At 39.3% G+C, this 6000-nt stretch overlaps 1 pseudogene; it reads left to right on the top strand.

The window, feature by feature from the left end:
• The first annotated feature begins 449 nt into the window (after positions 1 to 449).
• LOC115327096 lies at positions 450 to 1585 on the top strand (annotated as a pseudogene).
• Positions 1586 to 6000: the final 4415 nt, after the last annotated feature.

The raw sequence follows: 6000 nt of genomic DNA, 5'->3' as shown, positions 1-6000 counted from the left end.
TTGCACTGAAAGCAGTGCTTCAATACTCGAGTAGTGTACGATTTTTCATACATTTAAAGTGTCATTTTGTAGAACATTAATAGAATGAACGGATGTAACTACATGGTACCTCCACAGTACCATAGCATATACTGCAGCTTTATATGGCATAGCGATTCCACAGCCCAGAAAAGAGGCTCGCTTATTGTTTGCTTTTGCCTATTAGGATGTGAGATGAGTTGCTTCAATGAAAGATAAAGTACACATGAAAATTTGCTGCATGAATTGGCAATGCTCATCAATTTTTTATTAACTTGAAGTGTGATATCACATGACCTTAATAACAGGCTTTCGCAATACTTTAATTGTTCTTTGCCGAGTTCTCTTTCTTATATGAACACGAGTCGAACCGCTTGTTTTGTATGCGCCACTTTCCCCTGAAGGCAGTGCAGATTTGTCAAGCTTATCTTATGTTTACACCTTGACATTGGATTTTCGTTGTCTGACTTTCCTTGCCTCATTTCTCTGATCTCCTCAACAGTGCTGGCCGAAGCAGCCTTCCGGGACGATGGGGACAGCGAGAGCGACTCCTCTTCCCCAAGAAGCGAACTGGTTAAGTTGCAACCCAGGAAGCGGCCACGATATGAGGGCATGTACAACTGCAAGTTCTGTCCTTACGGCAGTCGTAAAATAAGTCATGTCATCGAGCATGAAAGGATGCACACAGGCGAGAAGCCTTTCCACTGCTCTGTGTGTGAGAGAGCGTTTGCTTTAGCTCATCACTTACAAGATCATATGAGGACCCACACGGGGGAGAAACCATTTCGTTGTGAGGTTTGCCAGAAGGCGTTCTCCAGAAGTTATGTCCTGATGGTTCACGAAAGAGTCCATACGGGCGAGAAACCATACAAGTGTTGCACCTGTGGGAAAGAATTTTCACACAAATCCAGCTTGTTGTTTCACGAGAGATGTCAGAGTGGGGAGCGGCCTTACAAGTGTGATGCCTGTGGGAATACGTATACACAGCGTTGCTATTTAAACAGCCATCGGAAAAGAGTGCACAAGTGAGGGATCTGCGTCATGCAATATCTGGAGGTATGGAAGAATTCTTTCATGTTTCACCGTTCGCTTCACTGCCTGTCTCTGGTCTGTTTAAAGGAAGTAGAGAAATCGTTGCACATTTATCATCTCTAAACATTATCATTTGCAATTAGGCAATAGGTGCAATACTGTTATGTAGCATTTATTGTTTCATACAGTTTGGCAGCTTTTAACTTTGTGATTGTTTTTGTTTTATGACGTATAGAGCCACTTTTAATTGTTCATTTTGAATGGATGAGGAGCATTGCGACTTGGTAAGGCACTTTGAATCATTTGTCTAGATTTTTGTGACGACATTTTGAAGAGCGACTCCTCCGAAGTTCTTTGGATATTCATGCATTGTTAACCTAGTTCTTCCACTTTGCTCTAAGTGGAATTATGTTCCTGAAGTTGTAAAAAGAAATGTGTCAGTTACTGTCCTTCATTCTTTGTGGATTCAGTGAATCACAAATAAACTACTTTCCTCTACTAGGCATTGCCTTACTGCCTCGCTGCTGTTGATGAGCATTCTACAAACAATGAGCAATGCCAATGTAAGCTTTGATTTCAACCTTTTTTTGGGACTTGATCAATCTTTGCCAGCTGACAGTGGGAGTATGCTTGGTGATGTCACCGCTGGACCATTCGCATCAAATTTATTTTTGCTCCGCTACACTGCTGTTTATTACAATAGAGGTGTGAATGTTTAAGCATTTTACTGTCAGTTTAAATAGCATACTGTTCGGTTTGCTACTCGCCTCAAACACACAATATCCTTGGAAAATCTGGAGCATTTCTCCTTTTCGCGGTCAGTTTGGGCGTTTTGTACAACCAAGTTGAGGTCGCTAAGTGCTTCTGCACTGTAAAGAAGCACCACCTATAGGTAGACTGCATTCCTGCATATCTGACTTTCGCGCAGTGCATCCTTGCACTAGACTCTAAAGGATTAATTTTTATGTTGAGTTGCTTGTTTTGTTGCTGCTTCTATATAGCCCTAAAACTATTCAAGTTCACAAGCTCTGGTTCAAATTACTAAAAGGGCTGGATCACTGCGAAAAGGAGTGCTTGAGAGTACTATCAGTGAGTTGAGCTGGGTTTATAAGTATATACAGACTTGTGACCATTACTTGAAAAATATAATGGATTACAATTACAAATTACTGAGGCTCAAATGTAAGTGATAACCATTACAAATTTTGCTGAAAAGTAACGGATCACTTTACTCGTTATGTTAGAAATTACGTTCACATTACTTTTACCGGACACTTATCAAGAAACCAATAAAAACAATGTTGATGTTTTCAAAAATGTTCTGCCAATACTACTTTCCATTTCTCATATTCAGGAAAAGATAAAAAAATGTGATAGAAAGAGGCAGAACCTACTCAGCATTGTCTTCTTTGTCTTTGTTTTTTGCATATCTGTATAGGCCTTGCACATTTTTATTGTGGTTCTAGTGACCAGTTTTTAAAAAAAGTGTTTTATTTTAGGCTACTCTCTTCACAATGTTTTTTTTTTATTTTGCTGAACTTGCTAGCTATATGCTGTTAAATCGCCTACTCATATTGCTTTACTTTATGTGTTGTGTTCATTAAAAGTAACGAGTAATTTAAGGGGGCACATCCTAGGAGGATCAACTTTTGAACCCTTGGCTTAACATTAATGAAATTTACAGGGTAGGCTGGTGGTCATGCTAAAGGGTGCATAACAAATTTTCATGTCTCGGTTAAGTGGGAAGGAAATTAGGGCAGCTTTTATCAGCAACACGCCTACATTGTTTAGTTAATCTATCGTCGGAAAACTATAACAATAGTCAAGATTTTTATTCGCTAGATATGTAGCAGAGTGTCTAGGAGGTGCGGCTATGGAAAGCTTTTTGTAAAAGTTCATTTATTTCTATCAATTTTCTCTTTTGCAAAATTGGTCAACTTTTTGGTCTTCTTTGTCTTGGACAAAATGTCAACATTTTTTTTATAGAAGACACTGTAAAGTGACAAAAACATTCCATAGCCACATTCCTCATTAAATTTCAGTCAGGAAAAGCGAAGAACAAGCCTTGTCTGTATTGCCATTATCAAACGATAGGTTGACTAAAATGGAATTTATACCAAAAAGTGGAATGGAGAAGAATGTGTTCAAAGTGCTCCAAACCCTACCTTTTCTTTAGCTTTGGTGGACAGAAAATAATTTATAAAAAATTAGCTATGCAGTGTAAACTAGTGAAAATTTCTGAAAATACTCTTTAGATGTTGGGTGATGTAAATATGTAATTTTTAAAAATCAACGTTTTTTGCAGAATTTATTTTTTCTGGGTAGTGTCCCCCCTTAAGTAACCCGTTAGCAATAATTGTAATGAAATTACATTGCAAATTGCTGCTAAGAAAAGTAACTTGACAGTTAGAAATTACTTTAAAAAGTAACAGATTATAAGTAACCTGTTACCTGCGACGGATTACATCCCAAGTCTGAATATAGTTATCGGCATGGTCATTTTGCCTCATAGTAATGAAACAAACTGCACCGACTTTACGTTACAGCTATATTACTTGAATTTGAGACATTTTTTCTGCAATACAGGAGAGGTATCAGCTATGCCAAGTTGGCATTCCTGCCAGCTTGGCATCACTGATAACGTCTCATGCATGGGAGACGAAACGTCTCATTAAATTGTTATATTTGTTATGTAAAGTCGGTGGTGTTGGTTTCATGGTGAGTCGCGGTTTCTGGAATATTTTTTACAACCATTGTGACCTTCAGAAGTTTAGGAAACATCAAATTTTGTGCTATCAGATTTTTCATTCTAGCATCTTAGTGGAATATTATTCATTTCTCACCTTTCACCTTTTCCGCAGAGAAAAGGATCACCTTTTCTCTGCGGCAGTGGTCATTTCGAAAGAAAAAGAATGCACCTGGTCAGAATAGTCGCGCGGGCGTATCTGGTGCTTGCAAACAACTGGACAGCTAGCCGAATGTTTGGGAAAATCCTACTGCCTGTTCTGAAATGTTTACTGACAAGTAACACACAAGTTACTGACAAATGTTTACTGACAAGTACAAAAGAGGAAAATCAGAGAATGATTTTCATGTCCCTTGAGTTTTAATAAAAGATTTAGTGGAATGAATAGGGATGAAGTTTTATGCTTGACCTAAGGTAACTTCAGATGGGCAAGTCACTATATAGCAAAAGAAAGCTACAAATAGCATTCGTTTGCTTTGCTATAGCAAAGGAATGCTTGAGGTCAACCTCTGCAGGTACTGGTTCGGGCCAATAGCATGGAACTATGTCAGCGTTGAATCCTTTCTGAATGCAGATTGATCGAATTCTCTTGATCACTTGTTTGAAAAGTGAATGTTTCTTTGTGCCCATGTCAGCTTCGAAGTTTGGCAATATTTTGTTGCCTCAATGTACAGCAGACTAATCGGTCTATCTGTTTAGAACTTGGCATTTGAGATTTGGACAAAATGTTGTTTTTGTGCAGATTGCCATTTGTGTGCTGTTTTGTGTACCGTGAAATATATTTTTTTCATGTATGTAGGCACATGTGATTGCATGTAAGGAATCTGGTTGATTTCTTTTTTTTTTTTTAATGCATGTCTCGTTTGTGTTTTCTATTGTGAATTATTCTGTTCCTCTAAATTTATTCTGCATGACCAACTCCTCCCTTCTTGCTGAGGTGCAGATAAAGAAATTTCAGCAATCCTTCAGTTTGAGTTTTGTGCAGCTGCAGCCTTATCTGAGAATGTATTTTATATTGAGTCACACGCGTGGAATGATATTCTCTAACAACTGGTACAAGCTTTTAACAGTTTTTTTATTAAATAAATTCAAACAAATTTAAAGAATTTAATGAAATATTTCTGGTTCCGGAGACATTTTGATACCGTATCTCTTCATTTCGAGACCTCGGATCCTCAGAGGCTGTTTTGATTTTATGTCTAATAAACTTTTGTTTCGACTGTTTCTTTTAGAAGTATTTATTTTACTTAAACGTCAAACTACAAAGTCTTAAAGGGGCCCTGCAATCATATTTTAGCGTCTACCTTTTTTGCGGTTTCCACGTCTCTTGGGGTTGGGGCAAGCCAGCGGGCACGGAGAGTAACTAAATATCAGTGCGTCATATTTTAACCGGACGACGCGGAAACCTCCTCCACCGACGAGGGCGACCCGCGGTACCGAAAGCGCGCAAAATGTGACGCCTTTGGTCCTGGGCTTGTCACTGGTCAAAGCCGCTAAGAGCTTTTTTTTTTAGTCGAGATACAAAATAGAAGTGTCGCGAACCGTTTCAATAGACTACTTCCATAAAGCCCTGCATGCAACACGGCGCGCGTTGCACTCTGGGAACTAGTTGGCCAGGGAGGAGCGCGGCATGGTTTCGGTTTCGATCGACACGGCGACAAGAGATTACACACAGAGCGTGGACTATTACGGCAGTTATCTCATGTTTTCTGGTCCCGAGAGCGTCATTTGTGGTCTCTAAACTAACCTAAATGACCAGACCTCGAAACTTTAGCACAAGCCTGAGACATATAGCTTGTCTTAACACATGCTTGTTGTATCTTTGTACTTGAGCCTTCCTGTTAGCGTTCCAATCGAGGTATGTAGACGAGCCAGTGCTGGGAATCTCGACGCTGCGAAGCTCGGGGATCTTGCTTGTTTACGAATCAACAAGCTGTAGCAACCAATAAATATGCATACATCAAGCTCGCACTTTTACATTAGTGTTGTTGATCAGGAAGTTTGTTTGTTTCGTGCGTCCATAGACGAAATATTACTTCTTGCAATTACTGTTTTTCTTAATATGCTTGAGTATGCAAGGTAAAACTCGGAGGCGCCATTGAAAAACTCAATTTTAACACACTTCTTATCGCTTATCTGTACTGACCCGCAGCACTGCACGAAGTAAAGTCCCCGCCCGCTTGCAGTCCACTAATATTGAACAT

Source organism: Ixodes scapularis, unplaced genomic scaffold (assembly GCF_016920785.2).
Source record: "Ixodes scapularis isolate PalLabHiFi unplaced genomic scaffold, ASM1692078v2 PGA_scaffold4__175_contigs__length_147842914, whole genome shotgun sequence".
Classification (NCBI taxonomy): Eukaryota; Metazoa; Arthropoda; class Arachnida; order Ixodida; family Ixodidae; genus Ixodes; species Ixodes scapularis.
The sequence above is the reverse complement of the archived record's forward strand: the minus strand, read 5'-3'. Positions and strand labels throughout refer to the sequence as shown.